A 19,579-nucleotide genomic window follows, 5' to 3' on the forward strand; every position below is an offset into this window, starting at 1 on the left:
TTTCAGGATTGGCCTCTGATTTTAGAATTTGGAATGCATGGAAGCTGGGAGTAATTGGAGGCAATAGTGTATGCATTTACATAGCAACACAGAGCTATCAAATAAGGCCTGTAAACAAACAAGATTATCGGCCCCAGAAGTATCTCCTTAGACCAAACTTGACCTCTTCCAAACCTGATTTCTGTTTCAGTAGGTAAATGGGCAGCTTTTGGGATAAACCATCAATATATTTTAGTTGAGCTTATCCTGTATCTGAGCCCTGTATGTAATCCAGAGCACCTCAGTCACCGTCTTCACCTTTAGACAGCACAGTTGGTACCGGGACTAACTTTTCTTTACCCTGTTGAAGAAAGTGGTGTATGTAAAACACTGCCACTTATTCTTACAGGCAGTGTTCCATTAGTCAAGCAGGGGAAGAGTTTGGTAGACTCTGTTTATGCTGGGCTAAAGGAACAGAAGATTCATCTTCCGGATATAGAGATATAGATCTCTAGCCATAGGTGAAGCGTCACTCAGGGTGCCTATCTTTGTCATTTTACTTACCAAGTGCCTGTCTTTGTCTGTGCCTTGTATGTACTACACAGTGACTCATCTACTGTAAAAGCTAAGGGAGAAATTTTTAGTCATCTGAGAACAGTTCATCTCCATCTAGCCCTTCCTTACATATTTCCACCCACCCCCAGACAGCTTTATTTAAGTTGAAAATTTAAGTGGAAAACAACCCTACTGTAGGGAGTGCACATCTGGTCCCCGCTGAATTGCTTTATCCCACATTTATTACTGTACAGTCACTAGAAATGCTGAGGATATGGAAAACTATAATTATGTGAGAGAAATGGATCCTCTGCAGTCTCAAGCTCTCTTCTGTAGGGTTGCTAACTTTCTAATCACACAAAACTGAACACCCCTGCCCCGCCCCTTATCTGAGGCCCTACCCCCGCTCACTCCATCCTCCTGCTCACTCACTCTTCCCCACCCTCACTCACTTTCACGGGGCTGGGGGAGGGGGTATGGTCTCTGGGGTGGGGCTGGAGATGAGGGGCTTGGGGAGGAGGAGTGGGGGAGAGGGCTCCGGCTGGGGTTGGGGATGAAGGATTTGGGGTACGGGAGGGGACTCCAGGCTGGGCCAGGAGCTTGGGGGGTGTGGGGTCCCGGCAGTGCTTACCGCGGCTCTGAGGAAGTGGCCGCCAAGTCCCTGCAGCCTCTAGGTGCAGGGGTGGCCAGGTGACTGTGCCGTGCACACTGCCTTCGTGCCTGCAGGCACCACCTCTCACAGCTCCCATTGGTCATGGTTCCCAGCCAATGGGAGCTGTGGAGCCGGCATTTAGGGCGGGGGCAGCATGTGGAGCCTCCCAATCCCTGGCCACCCTAGTGCCTAGGAGCCACAGGGACCTTGCGGCCACTTCCGGGAGCAGCGCGGAGCCAGGGCAGGTAGGGAGCCTGCCTTAGCCCCAGGCCCCTGCTGCACCACTGACCGGATTTTTAATGGCCTGGTCGGCGATGCCGATAGGAGCTGAGAGGATCCCTTTTCAACCAGGCATTCCAGTCTAAAATCAGACTGGCAACCCTACTCTTCTATGTTCCCTGTTTTGGGTCTTCAAGCATGTTTTTTTTGATGATGATGCTTGGAGAGACTTCTGAAAAATAAGATTTAGAAGGTAGATTGCTTTTACGGTATGATCTATAATTTTTGTAACATGTTGGTTCCAGCATGCCACTGTGATTCTGTGATCTATTCTCCCAGATCCACTTTACTCTCCTGTGTCATTTGCCCTACATGTCAAGTCCTGGCCATTGCTACTGCTCTGTTGATCCTGCTTCTCCAAGCTCTCCCTTAGCTCTACAGGTCTTGGAGGCCTTCTCAACTTCCTCACAAACCTCTTGTCTCCCTGGATTGAACCTTCTGTACTCAACAGCTGGCAAAACTACCTCTAGAGACTAGACTGCACTTCCAATCCAGTATCCTCTCTGCCTGCCACTTTCTTGTGGCTTTTCCTGCCCAGCTCTGCTCCCACACTACTCACCTGTCTCTTACCACTTGGTTAGCACAGCTGAATTGTGTCCAACACTGCACACAGCAACAAATCAACAGTTTATAGGGAGGCTTAGAAGGATTAGATTTTTATTGGTAAATATCAATTTCACTGTACACCCAAAAACTGCCCCAAAAATATTTCCGTAGATAATGATTGAACTTTACAAATCAGCAAAGTAACAAAAATAACCGCTTGACAACTTATTATAGTTTGATTGAAGGATATTTACTTTGTATATTTTAACATATCATTCTTTAGAGGGAGAAAAAGGAGAGACCTAGAGTGCTGGAGACATAGTTGCCATGACAGATGACTTAGAGAAAGGAGGGCCTGGAAGGGACCTTGAAAAGTCCTCAAGTCCAGCCTCCTGTGCTGTGGAAGGACCACGTAAACCTAGACCATCCCTGACAGGTGCTGAGTAACCTGTTGTTTAAAAACCTCCAATGATGGGGATTCCACAACTTCCTTGGAAGGTCTGTTGGAGAGCTTAGCTACCTTTATTGTTAAAGTGTTTTCTAATATCTAACCTAAGGGCTCGTCTACGCTTCAAATGCTGCACTGGTGCTGCTGTAGTGCTCCAGTGAAGACGCCACCTAGGCTAATGGGAGGGATTCTCCTGTCGGTGTAGGTAATCCACCACCCTGAGAGGTGATGGCTAGGTTGACTGGAGAATTCTCCCGTCAACCTAACACTGTACAACAGAGGTAATAGATCGGTTTAATTGTCTTGTTCAGGTGTGTGGATTTTTCACGTCCTCTGGGTGATGTAGTTAAACCCAACTAATTTCCTAGTGTAGACCAGGCTTGCTGCAGATGAAGCCCATTGCTTCTTGTCCTACCTTCACTGGACATGGAGAACAATTCATCACAGTCCTCTTTAGAGCAGCCCTTAATATAATTGAAGACTTATCAGGTCCCGCCCTTCTGTCTGCTCTTGAGACTAAACATGACCACTTTTTTTAACCCTTCCTCATAGGTCAGGTTTTCTATACCTTTTATCACTTTTGTTACTCTCGTCTGGACTTTCTCCAATTTGTCCATCCCAACTCTCCAGATAATTTAAGGTTTATTCTGAGGGGAAAAAGACATTATGAGATACCGAGAGAGTCTATAGGCTCTCACTAGTTCCCTGCAGCTCCTGTGTTCTTTGGTTTCCCTGTGGAAATAAGTGAAGTTGCCTTCTCTTAGCTTTACATACCGCAGGGATCCTTTGGGAAAAGTTTTTTATTATTATTATTTTTTCTTTGAGAAGAGCAGACGTCATTCCTTTATATCTCTGTAAGTGTTGAGGTGCTCAGCTAGTCCTGATAGCTTTACCTAGCACTTTCCAGACTAAACAAGTCACAGGCTAGACAGCCTTACATTTGCCTCCCCCCCGCCCTCCCCCAAAGTAACTAGCAGACAGGTCAGATGGCTGGGTCAGACCAATGGTCCGTCTAGCCCCGTACCATGTCTCTGACAGTGGCCAGTGCCAGATGCTTCAGAGGGAGTGAAAAGAACAGAGCAATTATCTAGTGATCTACCCCCTATCTTTCAGCTTCTAGCAGCACTGGGAAAACGTACAGTGTTTTTCTACCTTTGTCTCTGATCTTTTAACCAATTACTGACCTGTGAGAGGACCTTCCCTCTTATCCCATGACTCCTTATTTTGCTTAAGAGCCTGTGGTGAGGGACTTTGTCAAAGGCTTTCTGAAAGTCCAAGTACACTATATCCAGTGGATCACCCTTGTCTACATGTTTGTTGACACCCTCAGAGAATTCTAACAGATTGGTGGTGCATGATTTCCCCTTCAAAAGCCATGTTGATTCTTTGTCATGTATTCATCTACGTGCAGTGATGAGCTGCCAAAATCATAACAACCGGTTCCCTATAAAAAGTTCTGATTTAAGGGATGTGCCCCAGTATGTATTTTTTGTACCAACAGAGTTATCATACGTCCGTATTTTCCCGGGAGGAATTTTTAAAATTCAAAAATTCCTCCCGGGCAGCAGTTTTAAGAACCAAAGAGCCTGACGTGTCCGGGAAAATACGGGTGTATGTTAACCCTGCCTAAAGTTTTTTTTTTTAAAAAGATGGGCCTGAAATAGAAATGAGCTCCGTTTCACATCTGTGGGTCCCCGCCACTCCCTGGGGGTGTGTCAGGGTGACCAGATGTCCCGATTTTGGGGTCTTTTTCTTATATAGGCTCCTATTACCCCCACCCCCTGTCCTGATTTTTCACACTTGCTGTCTGGTCACCCTAGGGTGGACACGTGTGGGTCCCAGCTTTCCCTGCCCCCCTCATTGAAGCAGCTGTGCAGGGTTACTGCCCTGGGAACTGCAGGGCACCAGTGGACGTGGGGCCAGCTGTAGACAGGGGCATGGGGCAGGGCTAGCTGGAGGCTGGGAGTGCGGGGCTGGCTGCAGGCAGGGCAGGGGGTGGCGGGGTTGGCTGGAGGCAAGGGGGTGTGGGGCTGGCTGGAGACAGGGCAGGGGCTGACTAGAGGTAGGGGCTGGCTGCAGGCAGCGGGGGGTTGCGGCAGGGGACCCACCAGGCAGCAGCGGGAACCCCAGGGCCAGGGGTTGGGGGAGCAGCAGAGGTAACAGGGCTTGTGCTCAGGGCCAGGCGGCAGCCCACATGGCTCCCGCAGCACAGCACCCCCGGCGGCTGGAGGAGGAATTAAATCACTTCTCGGCTGGAGCCCATCAAAGCCTCAGCACCCCCTGCAGGGAAGCAGGTTGACAACCGGCTCTAAAACTGCTTCAAAATTTAACAACCAGTTTGCGCGAACCGGCTCCGGCTCCAGCTCACTACTGTCTACGTGTCTGATAATTCCCTTCTTTTTTACAGTGGGAGTTGGGTAGGAGGTCTTTGGGGAGCAGTGACCAGCTGGGAATATTGGGAAATATTTTTTAATGGTCCATTGGCAGTAAGTCGCAAGAATCTTGTCATGGAGCTTTTAGAGCTGTTCTCTGCTCAAGTGGCACGGCTGCCTGCCTCCCGAGAGCTGCAGTTATAAGCAGAATTCATTGCAGTCATCCAGCTCCTAGCAGGAATTCAGGCACAGTGAGCAGCACAGATACTTGCTGAGAGATATGGGCCTTTTTCATTCTGTATAATGAGGAGTTTAGGGGGCTAGTGTACTGAGTTCAAATCCTGTTTTAGGCCACATGTGAAGATGGATTTTTTTTTCTTTGTCCAGTCTACAAGTCTGTGATCATAATACATTCTTCAAAACAAGGGGTGGGGAATATCTGGCCTAGCAAACCTAAGTTTCTGGTTCATATTAGTTTTGAATGGCCTGTGAAGAGAGGTAGGGACATTGGGGCATAGGATATTTTAGTACTGGATTACAAATAAATATTTAGCCATTGTTTTTCTTTCTCTCCAAGACTCCTCAGTAGCCTCTTCCACTCCCCCCCTTCCCCCTCCCCCCGCAATGTCGTGATTAAACTCATACGCTTTGCTTCAGTGGCCTTCCCTGCTAAATTACTCTGTTTTATTACTGTTTATGTGAGGTGGTTTTGCTAGAGTTCTCTATTTTACTCCTAGTTTCTTACTTGTGTGAACCTCTCACAGATACAAACATCTCTAAAGTGGTCATGTAATTTGTCATCTTTGTCAATCCGTTAATGTTTTAAAATGCTACATCAGGTCACTTCATAGTTGTCTCCTCTCTCCCAGTGGTTAAAACTAGTACCAGCCCCATATTACCCACTCTCCCAGGCAATAATAGCTTTCCTGGGGCACAGAGACTAAGCCTGCACACAGTGCTTCAGAGGAGGGTTAACAGCCTCAGGCAGTAACAGTACAGATCTGTTTTTGTGTTGTGTTCTGTAATCCATTTCTATTCCTGCAGACCTAGCAACAGAGATGTTTTATTAAGACAGCCAAAGGGCCGTTTGCCTTGAGGAGCTGGGAAGTTTCTCGGGCTGACAGTTTTCTAGTATATAGAAAGAGAACCATCTGCTAGCAGGATGATAGGGGATCCTATGATCTGTAAACCCTGCTTCAATGTCGCTGTTGCACTCCCTCTCTCAAGGTGTTGTGAAAAGAGAGGGCACCTTCTCCTTCAACTCTCAACCTCTGACTTCACTGTGCATTTGTAAATGCACAAACTGGCAGTTGCCAACAGAAATAAAGTGCTAACACAGCAGGGGCGAGATCCTTATGAAGTTTGTGGGAGGTGGGGAGACAGCAGCATATGATATGAATAAACCTTGCCTGGAGCCTCAGAGGTGGTGTTTAATTAAGAAATGCACAAAATGCCAAATACATGTTTTTAATATTTTAAAAAATGTTTGCTGCTGGCAAATGGTGCTGAATTTACTGCCTTAGGCTTTGTCTGCACAAACGCTGAAGGCTGATGCAAGTTACACTAGTTAAGTTACATAAGCTGCATAACTTGATTCATTGTAAGTTGCATCGACTTAAAGTGGTGTCTACACCGCGCTATGTTGATGGGAGAAGCTCTCCCATTGACATAGCTTCCGCCTCTCATTGAGGTGGATTAATTAAGTTGATGGGTGAGCGCTTGCCCATCGACTTACCGTGTTTTCATCAGACTCGCTACAAGTTGTCTTTATATCCTGAACAGACACAGCGCAGGTAGCTTGAGTACAAATTGCCTTAACCCCTAACCCTGTCTGCCACACTAATGTACCTGCTTTCTGATATTAGGGGTGAGAGGGAGAGTTCCATCTTCAGAAACTCAATCCCACTTAGGGTACCAATTTGTGATATGGGGTTGAGATGCTTACTCATTTCACAAAGGTCACCTCAGCTGCCATCTGATGGTAGTGACTTTCAGTTCCTTGGATGTTAACACATCAGTCTTGAAGCCTTTGTAGTTCCACCCATCTGAGCCATGCAGTACCATTGCATATTTGTTTAAAAGATACGTTCAGTATTGTGATATCATCCCATGCCTCGAAACTTCAGTATGTTCTGTTCAGCAGAATCTAAAAGTTTAAGCCCTCTTTCTTCTCTGGGAAAGGTAGATGTAGTCTTCATATTTTTCAGAAACAATTAAATCACCAGATCTGCCTGCCCTAGCTGAGGATTGTTAACAGCTTTTGCTGCCATTGCTTTAAAATGCTGGTCAATACCAGGCATTAGTCGTAAGGTACTCTTGGCCAAGGTTGTTTTAAGTTTAAAAAAAACAAAACAAAATAATATAGGGTTTAGGTTTGAGTTGTGCTTAACAGAATTCTCTGCTTGGCAAATACACTACTGACATTTTGTCAGTTTAAAAAATAAATTAGGTAACTGCTATATCTGTCCTTCAGTTCCTCTGCCAGATTTTGTCATTTTATAGCCACATTTTCCTATATTTTTAGACAGTCATTTCTCTCCTTTTGCTGTATGGAAGAGCCACACAAAAAACAAGAGAAATTGATTTATTGTATTTAATTCATTTAACTGTTTCCCCTGCGTAGTCCAAAAGGGCTTCATTTGCTCAAAATACACCAAAAAAGAAATAATTTTTTCTGATTTTTCAATTCTAGCAATTTTAGGATTTATAGCAGGCCAAAAATTGTTGAAATAGTAGTTTTAAGAATTCTGAAGATTCTCATATGCTGATGCTATATATTTCAGGGATATACTAAGATTGCAGAATTTTGGAAGCTCATTTCTCAGCACGAGTCAAATCTTGGATTTAACACTTCAGGTTTCTCTTAAATTTTCTGTTACTTGATATGATTAGTTGGGGTTTAAAAAGAAGAGCATTAATCAGAATCAGCATATTGGTAGCCAGAGTAGTAATATCAAGGCAATGGAAATCCAAGGTATTTCCAGAAAAAAAAAATTGTCTTCAGAAGAGGCAGCCAAACATGAAAATATACTTTTTGGACTAGAAAATGAATATGATATTTTGAGTATGTGGGATCCATTCTTGGCATACATCATTGATTATTAATCCCTTTAAGGTCTTGTTTGAAGAATGAGGATGGCTTTTAGGGGAAAAGCTAATTTAAAATATATATTTTCATAGGAATATAATTGCCAGACTGGATCAGAGCAGTGGTCCATGTAGTCCAGTGCCCTGTTGCTGACTGTGGGCAAAACCGCATGCCGCGTAAGATGGTGTGTAAACCCAGCAGTAAGTACCTGTGGACTGATCTGCACCCCTCATTGATCTCTTTCTGATCTCTGTTAAGCAGAGTGGCTTAAACTCTGAAACACAAAGTTTAATAGCCCTCCCAAAACTTCTATTGTCATGAATTATTATAACTCTAAATTCTTGATATCCATCTAAAAATCTAATCCCTTTTTGAACCTTGCTAAATTCTTGGCCTCCATAATGTCCCATGCCAACACGTTTGACACTTTTTCACACTAGGTGTGATTAAACTATTTCCTCTTACCAGTTTTTGAATTTCCCATTGACTGTAAGCCAGTTTCTTGTATTCTGAGACCAGGGAAACTGATGCCCCCAATCTACTTCCTCTGTACCACTAAGTATTTTATATACTTGCATCATGTCCCTCTTAATGGCCTCCTTTCTAAAGGTAAACAGACCCACTAGTCGTAAAAGGGGCTCAAGATTCTGGCGACATTAATTTATTTTTGCTTTCTGTAGTGAAAGTCCTCCCTTGAGTATAGGAGATGGCATGTTTTGGGTACGTATGCATTTTTTTTTTCTGTTGGGCTGTTCTTCCCAGCTGCTGTATGATAGTCCCCTACTTAACCACAAGAGACCAGTGTATCTGAGATGTCAGGAGTTGGGTATCTTGGGAATGCCAGTACCACCCTCTTCAGTGTGTAAATGTCCCCCTCAGTAGCCTGATCCACACGGGATGAGAGTCTGTTACAGCGCTCAACCAGAGAGCCTGGCTCTTTAGTGCAAGCTGTGTAGATTCACACATTTAGTTCTGGAGGGCCCAATTTTAATCATAGGTGTTAGCCAGTTCATGGCTGTCACATCACTTAGTGATTCATTGTGGTTGAGCAGCCTGTAAGTGGCTGAAGCCAGGCACATCTAATTGTGTGTTCAGTTATGGAAGGAAAAAGCAGGTAGACTGTGTAGGAAAAGGAACTATTACAGTGAAAGTTTCTATGTTACTAGATGCTGCTCTGTGCAGTCACATGCAAATTACATGAGTTGGGATTTTGGGGGAAGTAATATGACCCATTTGGTGTGGACTCACGAGAGTGGAGAAGTAGATCTAGGGGAGGAATGCATTCTGGGAAGTGTGTGTGTGGTTTTGGAAGACTCTCTGCCAATTTACTTGCCTCTCATTATTCCCCTGTGTTAGATGAGATTAAATAGTTGGGTGTGTGTGAGCTGGCAGACAAAAGGCCAGTGTAGGTTATGACTTGATGCTTACAAATTTGCAGTTGGCACTGAAGATGTGAAGTAGCTATGTCTAATTCACGTTGCTCGTTTATATAATGAACGCTTAAAACGCTTGGTGGATGTTCTAGTAAATAAATCGCCAGTCTCACTTTGTATTTGTCTGACGTGTTTGCATTCCTCGGGCACATGGTCTAGTACCTAATGAAGAATGGATAATATTACAGCTGGCTTAAGTTTGCAATTACAGAAATTTTGATTTATTTCTCATCCTGTCTTAAGCAAGAAGAATCTGACTTCTAAAGGTCATATTTATACAGTTCCTTCCCAGTAAAATATGCATTTTTCATTCCAAAAAAGGGTGTGCGTGGGGAGAGGGGAATTCTTTTCGGTTTCACTGTCTTTTATTTTTTTTTTGGCAGACATTAGTGGAAGAAAAAGTCTCTTGAGTGTTTCCCAAAAACTTGTAATCTTCTGCTTTTTCCAGTCTGATTATTATGTTTTAGTGGGGTCAAGTAGAAATCATTTTATATAATGAGGCTACAAAAAATCCATATCTAAAACTCTCATCAACTGAAGGACAAGTTCTGGGCAAAAAAAAACAACAAAGTTTTTTGGGTATTTGTTTGTTCTCTACGAGGTCTAAAAACAGAAGCTGCGGAAGAATTGTTGTAGGATTCTCTCAGCAAGAACCTAGCAGTTCTACTTGAAGAGTCTAGCTTTCATTTAAAGCAGGGGTGGCCAATCTGAGCCTGAAAAGAAGCTAGAATTTCCTCATGTACATTGCCTAAGAACCACAGTAATACATCAGCAGCCCCCCATCAGCTCCTGTCGCTCCCAGCGCCCCCTGCCCACTAGCAGCCCCGCCGATCAGCAACTCCCGATCAGCTGTTTTGTGGCGTGCAGGAGGCTCTGTGGGGTAGAGGGGAGGAGTGAGGGCACGGCAGGCTCAGGGGAGGGGGCGGGAAGGGGTGGAGTGGGGGCAGGGCTTGTGGCAGAATCAGGGGTTGAGCAGTTAGCACCCCCTGGCACATTGGAAAGTTGGCGCCAGGAGCTCCAGCCCCAAAGTCGGTGCCTATACAAGGAACTGCATATTAACTTCTGAAGAGCCGCATGCGGCTCTGAAGCCACAGGTTGGCCACCCCTGATTTAAAGCCATCTCTTTCCCCATGCCATACTACCACAGTTAAGATCAGCAGAGGCACTCAAGCTGGAGCCTCGATGATATAAACAAGAGGATGCTGCTACTGGGTGTTCTCTGTATGAACCTCGCCATTTTTTAATTGTATTTTTCTTTCTTCCCTCTCCTGCAATCCTTGTTCTGAGATGGCCTGAATCTGATGATCTTCAGTTCACATTCTAAAGTTCGTCGTCGTCCTCCTCCTTCCCCACTGCAATGGAAAATGGGAGTGAATTATAAGCATAGGAGATGTTTGAGGGGGAGGCAGATTTGAAATTTGTTGCCTGGTAGCTTATTGGTTGTAGGTTCTCACCTACCATTATGATTGCCATCTTACAGAAAAAGATTATTAGTGTGATTAAAATTTTCCAAAGTGCTTTCTGTGCTGACTATGTTTTTTATACCTGTCTACACTCACCATACAAAGGACTACTCACAAATAAATGCAACCAACTCAGAGGAGGAATGTATAAACTGTTCTAGATTATTTGTTTGTTTTTTGGTCATTACATCTTGGGCTGTAGCATGGTTGGAGAGACATGAAAGGGAAGTATCACAAAGGGCCTTGTGAATGTTGGGGTTTTAAATGCTTTGAAGTGTGTTCACAAGTATTTGTGAATGAGCTCAGAAGTGGAGTCACACCGTTAATTCAGCCTTTTCATACTGAAAGTGGACTTTACATCCCCTCCTGGCCGGAATCATAAATTTTCCCCTTGAGGTGGCTTGTCAATTTCATGTAGAAACGTCACACTCTGTGACAAATGGGCAGTTTTATGCCTGCAAAAACAACTTTTTCTGAATTATTTGAGGTAAGAACTACAAACCTGTAAATTTTCTCGGAATTATTCAGATTATTCCCCTTTCCAAGCCCCCTGCTACTGCTGCTTTTGCTGCCAATGCTGAGAGTATTTTTTTTTCCCTAATGGAAGAAATGTCTTGAGCTGCCCTGATAAACAATTTGCTGCGGTAGCCATTTTACAAAATCCAAGTCAAGTGAAGGTACTGCATTCTACTGCGCAGGAATACATGGTTTAATTCAATGTCTGTCTGTCTCTCTCTCTCTGTATTTATTTATTTATTTATTTGAAAACCACTTTCAAAGCCTAGTTAGTGATTGGAAAATAGTTTAGAGATTCTCAGCTGGAAAATTCTAATCAGCCTTTAAAGTTCTGTGTGCTGTGCATACCACAGGTTGCAATCTAACAGCTTTCATAACTTTTTTTGATGTCTTTGAGAGAATATTGCAGGATGAAGGACTAACAACAATTTCCTGTAACGTTTGGATGACAGATAATCCCTGTGTACCATTGGGCTTCATTGTGTTTAGCTGTCAGCAAATGGCCAAGATTATTCCATCTAAAATATAACTGGTAGCAGCTGCTAGTGTTGGGAAATCAGTTTGGTTTTTCCATTAGCACTGTTCGCTCGTTAACAGTGTGGGATAACGAATTAGAGCAGCAAAGGGCTTTGGAGGGTCTTGTGTTTTCCTGCAGGAAAACTGAGGGTGACGTTGTATAGTATATGTCTGCCTACCGTCTCCATGGGTTAACTCGCTTTGAGACCTCCAGGTAAATCCACTTGCCCTCATAAATCTGTCAACCAAGCTAGAAAATGGGGTAAAACACAGGACCCCACTGAAAATGAGGTGTGTTTGAACTGAGCTTCTCTGCATAAATAAATGACATCATGTGGCTGTAGGCCCATTGACTGCATTTTACTTCACCCAGAATGTCTGGTCAGATCACACAATTCCATCCTAATCCTAAACAAAATGCAATTCAACAAGGCGAGATCTCTCCATTAATATAAAGCAGTGTTGGGCATTTTTTCTATGCAGCAGCACTGAAATCAGGACATGACTGGAATCTCAAACTGGAAGGGAGAATAGCAAAATTTGAGCCGCTCAGTTTTCAAAAATGACCACAGAATATGTTATGAATAAAATGAAACCAAACTGAGCAAAATGAGGTCATAACTGTTTTAAATAATTTGGTTGTGTGTGTTGCCATTAAGATCTAAACGTATGGTCAATTGTGTGCCCGCTGCTTTGTGAAATTTCTGGCTGAGCGACTGCATCACTGCCCACTGGCTTTAACAGCTGTTTGGATGCACAAACATATCTAGGTCCTGTGCATCCACAAAGAAGCAAACACTGGAAATGGAGAAGACCTAGTGAGGCATGTAACCCATCCCCCTTGGCCAGTTCAGGATTCTCCCTTTGGTATTTTTGCCATTGCTTAGTCCAGCCCACGCTCTTCAATAACCTGAGCCATGTAGCTCCCTAAGTTTCCTTTGGGAGACTACTCCACAGTGTCTCAGACTGTGCGGCTTAGGAAATGTTCATGACAACTCAGCCTTAATCCTCATTTGCTCAGTTTCAGCACCACTGTTTTTATGGTCCCTTGTACCACCCTAAGTGCTTCCTTTCCTCTTTGGTGGTTTACACCCTTGAAATGTTGTACAAAGTGGTCACGGTATAGTGATCATGAGGCCTGGGAGACATAGCTATGATGCCACAGCTTCTACCTTCCAGTGTAGATGTAGCTGGGTCAACAGCAGCGTTTTTTGTTAACCTAGCTACAATTGCTATTTCTGCACTGCAATAAAACGTCTTTAGCTGACCCATGTCAGCTGACTCGGGCTGCTGGGCTATAAAATTGCAATGTGGACGTTCGGGCTCAGGCTGGAGCCTGAGCTCTCGGACACCGCAAGGCGGGGAGGATCCCAGAGCTTGGGCTCCCGCCCAAGTGTGTGCACTGCAATTTTACAGCTCCATGAGCCTGAGTCAGCTGACATGGGCTAGCTGTGGGTGTTTAATTGGAATGTAGACATACCTCTGGGAGGTGGGGTTACTACCAGGATAGAAGAACTCCTTCTGTTGCTGTAGTAACTTCCCCATAGCATTTGCACTACAGGGTTACATCCATTGTAACCCCCATGGTACAGCCAAGCCCTGAGTGTATTTACTTGGGTGTTCACGTAAACAGAATTTTAACACTTTTTTTTGTTTGCAAACCGATACTGATTTTATGACAAAAATATATGCGTGGTGCAAGAAATAGAAAGCTGATGGACCTCTTCTTGTTTTCTTTGCAGTGAGCCTGGTAGAGGGAAGAGAGTCTGTATAGTGACAGCTTCTGACGTTGCATTTCCCTGCTGCAGTGACCGCTTGTGTGGGGGCACACCGGAGACAGATGACGCTGCATTGATTTGAGAGTGTCAGAGTGATACTGAAAGCGAGCAGAGCTTGGATAGTCTGGAGGTTTCCGCTTAGGACAGAAAATTCTAAGGGTCATGAAGGTGAACATTTTGGAACTGGAAATATTTTCTACCAGATGGGCCCGATGGGGAGAGGGCAACTTAGCCTGAACTGATGTAGCACAGAACCTAATATCCAGCTCAGGTAAGGCCAACTTGGCTTAAGTTTGTATTGCATTTCTGTGCCACCTTTTTTCTAAATTTTAAAATCAAGTGTGAAACTGGTGCTTCTGAAAGAACTAAATGAATTAGCTGAAATCACTCGTAGTGCATGATTCTTCTCAGATATCTGAACATCTTAGTCTTTTCCTTGCTGTTCTGGTTTTGGGCCTTGTAAAACACTGCTAGGTATGCTAGCTGTGTTGCCTTGTGATGTGTATAAATGGATACTAAATGAGACCACTATGCTAACTTTTGCCTGTAACCCTAGACAGGATTTAAACTCATCTCCAGAAACCACTAATTCCCTACACCACTTAACTTACATTGTTAGTAACATTATTGGAACAGGTGCTTTTATGAGCCACATATAGATGTAGATTGGGTGTGTGGGTCTATAAAGGTATTTTTCATAGTCTGTGGGTGAGAGTTTCAAAAGTGCCTGAGAGAACTTAGGAGCACAAGTGTCAAGAAAAGTCAGTTGGACTTGTGCTCCTTAGCCCGATAAGTGCTTTTTGAAATTCTTACTTGTCTTTCTCCTTGCATTTGTGTGATGTTGGTGGTGGTCAGCCACATTTCCATGAAAACAGGATCTTCTGTTTCTTAGGAGTTCATCCCTCTAGATGCTACTGACTTCCCTAAAGTGATAACCATCCTTAAGAGAGTATTTGAAACCAGAATTTTCCTTTTTTTGCTCCCCTGTAACTTAACAATGGCCAGAATTTGGTTAAAACAGGTTTCTCAGGTTTGGCATGCTGTTGTGGTGTGGATGATTTATGTGGCTGAAGCACCCACACACTCAATATTATAGCTTCATGTCCAGTTGTGATGGATGGGGTTGGGGAGCTGCTGGGGCATGTGACCCAAAAGTCCTGGTACCATGGGGGATGTTGAAGTTTCAGCTCCAACCAAAACTTTAGTGTCCAGGATGTGGAAATGTCTTAAAAGTAGGGGTTGAGACTTTCAGATTTACCTAGGGGATTTAACCACAATAAGGACAGGTCTACACCGCCGCTTAAGTCCATCTAATTTACATTGCTCAGGGATGTGAAAAAGACCCTCTTCGAGCGACGCAAGTTACAGACCTAAGCACTGTTCATACCGGCACTATTTTGGTGGGAGATGCTCTTCCACCAACATAGCTTCTGCCTCTCACGGCGGTGGAGTAATTGTGCTGATGGGAGAGCGTCCTCCTATCGGCATACAGCTTCTTCACCAGACGTGTTACAGAGGCACAGCTGCATCGGTAAAGCCTCGCTGATGTCATCTGCTTGTGTAGACCTACCCTGAGAATTCTGTGGCTAAATCCCCTCGTTGGCGTTTGAACATCTCATCCAGGTTTTCTAATAAAAATACCGAGACAACCTTTACAATTAGAGCAATGCTAACAGGTAGGCCCATAACAAAACTGAAGAGAAAGTGTGTCTTACAAATCTGTGTAGAGGAAATGTTTCTGATGCTTGCTATAAAGGTAGTGGTCTCAGGAGAAGCAGAAGCTCGCCATGTAGTTGAATACTTTCATGTTTCTCACAGGCAGCCACAACCCTTATTTCCTGCTGCTCTGTTCATAACCTTTCCCAGACTATGCTAGCAACATACCAGGTGTGTAGTGCCTTTCTGGTGAGACATGGCTAGATCCTTAAAGGCTTTAATCTCATTCTGAAACACAGATAAGATCTATTCTAGGCTATACACTAAAACAGTGATACTCAGACTGCAGCTTGTGAGCTGCAAGTGGCTCTTTAATGTCTTCTGTGGCTCTTTTCAGCACATATTAAAACACTATGATTTAATTATTAACCAGTCAGGATGCTTTTATTCTGTTAACCAATTAAGTTGTCAACTTGCACTAAGTTATTAACTTATTTGCTGAGAGAATTTATATATATATGAAAATTAAATATTTCCCATCATATTATTTAAATATGAATAGTATTATAGTAAACGAAACAATGAATTCACACTTCTGTGGCTCTTTTAGGTAATTTTGATCACTAATTTGACTGCTGAACCACTGAAGTCTGAGTATCACTAGGTACCCAACACATGGTTGCATTTGGAGTCTAAACAGATTTTGCGCTTTGTTCCTTTTATATATACTGTGTGTGTATATATAATAGTTCAACTATTCCACTACTGGTTTGAAGGATTTTCTGAATCTGAGGTTATTCCGTTACAAGTCTAGAGCTCCTGTAGGAACACCGGTTTGGTAGTAAGCTTGCCTTAAAGAGAGTACATCCCTCAGTCAGAGAGAATCTCACCAACTTGTATTATTTGCTCTTGTTGTGAATTAATGTCTACGGTGACCAGAAGCGTATGAAGGTCTGTTTTCTGTACTTCGATAAAACCACATCTGGGCATTTTAGCCTCTATTAGCCTTATGCTCAGTTAGCTGTTTTTTAATTGCAGTAGTTAGCATCTCATGCATTGTACTGTTGCTTTACATGGCTGTGTTTATTCCATGGCACGCAAATGTGTTAATCACTCGGTTATAGCTAATAACAGCTTTACAAGTGACAGTTATTGTTTTACCGGAGAAGGGTAGCAATTGTGTGAGACTGCTGAAGAATACAGATCTGCCTTGTTCGCTATGGATCTCTTTCTTTTCTCTGCAAAAATAAATGATCTGTAAGACTTTCCACTTATTAAATGGCAGAGGCCAGCTTTATTAGGCATGTTCTTCAAAAGAAAATTGCAGGGATTAATTTATACTTTAGACAGATAAACGTTTACAAATTATATGTTGGATGGTGTTTTTAAAATAGTTTCTAGAAATCCCTGTTCCTGTTTCAGTATCTCATGATGGTGGATGCTGTCTGAATAAATTAAATTTTTATTCTTGCTTCCTAGCAGGAGTTTCTCTGATATAAACTAGGATGTCAATTAAAAGCCGGATTTGTCAAAGTTCTTGTAAGAAGTTACTTATTGATTTTTGGTTGATAAGGGTTTGTAACACTATTTTTAATTTAATATTTTTAGTACTATGAAGTCACGATTGTTTTCTTATATGTGACACAAATTCTTTCAGTAACTTGTTCTTTGTAAATAGATGTAATTAGAATATCTTCTATAATGCTGTATATTGCAGTTTGCTTAAGGAATTTCAAACATTTGATCAATTTCATGTGCTGTAATTGGTGAATGTGGCTTTTCTACTGATGACACTAAAATTGCCCATGGTATCAGATTGTGTGTAAAATAATTAAAAAAATTAAATAATTGGTATGTGCTAATTGTTGGTCCAAAATCAAGTCTCATTCAGAGGTAGACACTGTAGTGTAATTAAGGCAATGCTATATCAGGTAATACTTTCATTTATAACGCCCCTCACCTGCCCAAGCGTTTGGGACTTTGTACAAACGGTTAAAACATAATGCATTTAAAAAAAACACAAACAGGTAATCTGAAAACAAATAAATAGTAAAAATTCAGACAAGTGAGCATTATTTAATAACAATAAAGGTTATGAGATTCCTGACAGCATTTAAACCAGAAAATGTGTGTGGAATATACAGTATTGCTGCATTTTCTTTTAAGTGGGGTAGAAAGGCCTGAAATGAATGCTCTATAGGAAGTGAGTTTAAAAACCATAGGGGTAGTCACAGCAAAGCTGGTCACCTGTTGACTTAAGGCGCAATGGTGGTCTATATCCAAATGTAGATACCCTGCCAGGATTAGACTCACTGAGGGTTGCCAGCTTCCTTCCCGCTGAAGGGATAGAATATAGTCATTTCTGTCCCCATTAAAAGTGAATAGGGTCAGTATAAAATCAGAGACCTTTCACAGAAGTCTACCGTAAGAGTGCAAGGAGAGTATAATATGGTAATGGCTAAATGAGGTAGAAAACAGGACCCTCTCTCACAAAAGAAATAGTAAAGGAAGAGAACAAGAGGTCCATGTTACCTGTCGAAACATAATGGCCCCATCTTAATTCTAAAATATCATCATCCAGCCTGTACAGCTTGAGTTGAGTCGATTAGCCACCCGCGCTTTCAGAGAGGGGTAATGTATGAAAGGATTAAGGGAGTATGACTCAACATTCTTGTGAGCACAAGGAGAGTGAATCTAGTTACTCTCCCAATTATCAGTCACTTCAAAAAATTGTTTTAAAGTTACCAGCCTTGCATGATGTAGAACTGTCAGAGGTGAAAAGCAGAGTTTGAGTAATTCATCTGACACAGATGCAGTCATCACACCCTCTCCTATCCATTTTGCATTTCATTCTGAACCTACTGAAAGCAACCAATTTCCCTATTTTTAACAGCCTACAGTGGGTCGGGGAAAGGGAAAGATTTCTAAAACAATCTAGAAGTTGTAGTACTCAAACCTGTAGAGGCTCCATTGACTGGATTTTATCGTAACACTAGTTTAGACAAAAGCACTAGAAGATAAAATGTAGAGAATGGTCCTGTCTTGGTTCCCAGAGGGTGAACAAATGATGATCTAATGGTATTTGTCCCACCCTTCCCACCACTCCCTTATTTCTAATTTCTATGATTCTGTAAATACTAAATGAGAATAGAAGTGAAACTAAGAGCAAAATGTTCCTCTCCAATCCATGTGGCAGGGAGCTGCTGTACGTTCTTGTTCTTTACACTGAAGTCCCACTAATGTCAATGGCAGCGCATGTGCCATTTGCAAGAAAAATCTGACAGTGTGCAGGAGAAATCTGGCAGTGAGGAGCACGCAAACAGCATTTTGAGCTAAATGTTAGGCTGTATCTAAATCCTGCTACTTCTTCCTATATTGCATTTCACAGATTTGGCCCTTCCTCTTTATCCACCATTCTAATACTAATCCAGTTCTTTATCTTGCATTTTGATGGTTGAAACCTCTGCCTTTCCAGCCTTGAGTGGTGTAACCTTAGACTCATTAGGTCCTTTTAAAACACTTCTAAGATCTTCTTGTAAAGCTGCCTTCAGTGACTCAAGAGTGTGAGTACCAGCCTCAGATTTCACCAACCAATAATCAAGTGTAAATTCCTCAGGCACTAACAGCCTAAACATGGAGCCACAGACAGTCCCCTTGGGCATTCTGATCCATCTTGCCACCCAGGTGAGAATACCTTTTGTGATAGATGATCTGTTATACCAAGTTTTTAGGTTACTTCCAGACCCAAAGAACAGCCACTTACTCCGGGTCAGTTGCACCTTAGATCTTACACCAAAGACAACGCTTCTAGCCAACCCTATATATATGTATATTAAACTATGTACAATTTATTATGTAGGAAAAGGAAATAAGTTATTTACAAAGTCAAGGCAGTAAACGTATATACACAAATGTTATTATCTTAAATTTCCAAAGTTGTTAGGAAACTTCTGTATTCAGCAAGCTTTATATGTCCTTTGCGGCTAACCCAGGCTAAGCAGCTGGGTTCTCTTGCTTGTGCTTAGAGTCCAGACGGCATAGAGATAATCAGTTCCTTCTGTTTGGGACTTTTATCCCATGCCTGCCATGTGCTTTGAGCTGCAAACTCAGCTGATGGGAGGAATCCACTTGCATGAGTCATCTTCATGTGGAGGAGGGCAGAACAAACAACATCTTTCGTCCTCTTTAACATCCCAGAATAGTCTGTCTGTTGATGGACCTTTCCTGTTGGGCCAGATGTAACACCTTCTGTTGGAGATCAGCATTTCACACTAGTTAATGTCTGTCCCATCTGGTGA

At 42.9% G+C, this 19,579-nt stretch overlaps 1 protein-coding gene across 1 annotated transcript in view; it reads left to right on the forward strand.

Annotated features, from left to right (window-relative positions):
- LOC140912546 (uncharacterized) overlaps positions 1 to 19,579 on the forward strand; it is a 178,145-nt gene that overhangs the window by 83,562 nt on the left and 75,004 nt on the right. Inside the window, exon 2 of the mRNA XM_073347095.1 lies at positions 13,590 to 13,896. The gene's annotated coding sequence lies outside the window, so the exon portion shown is untranslated. The remainder of the gene's footprint in view (positions 1 to 13,589; positions 13,897 to 19,579) is intronic.

The sequence above is a fragment of the Lepidochelys kempii genome, chromosome 6 (genome assembly GCF_965140265.1).
Source record: "Lepidochelys kempii isolate rLepKem1 chromosome 6, rLepKem1.hap2, whole genome shotgun sequence".
NCBI classification, from domain to species: domain Eukaryota; kingdom Metazoa; phylum Chordata; order Testudines; family Cheloniidae; genus Lepidochelys; species Lepidochelys kempii.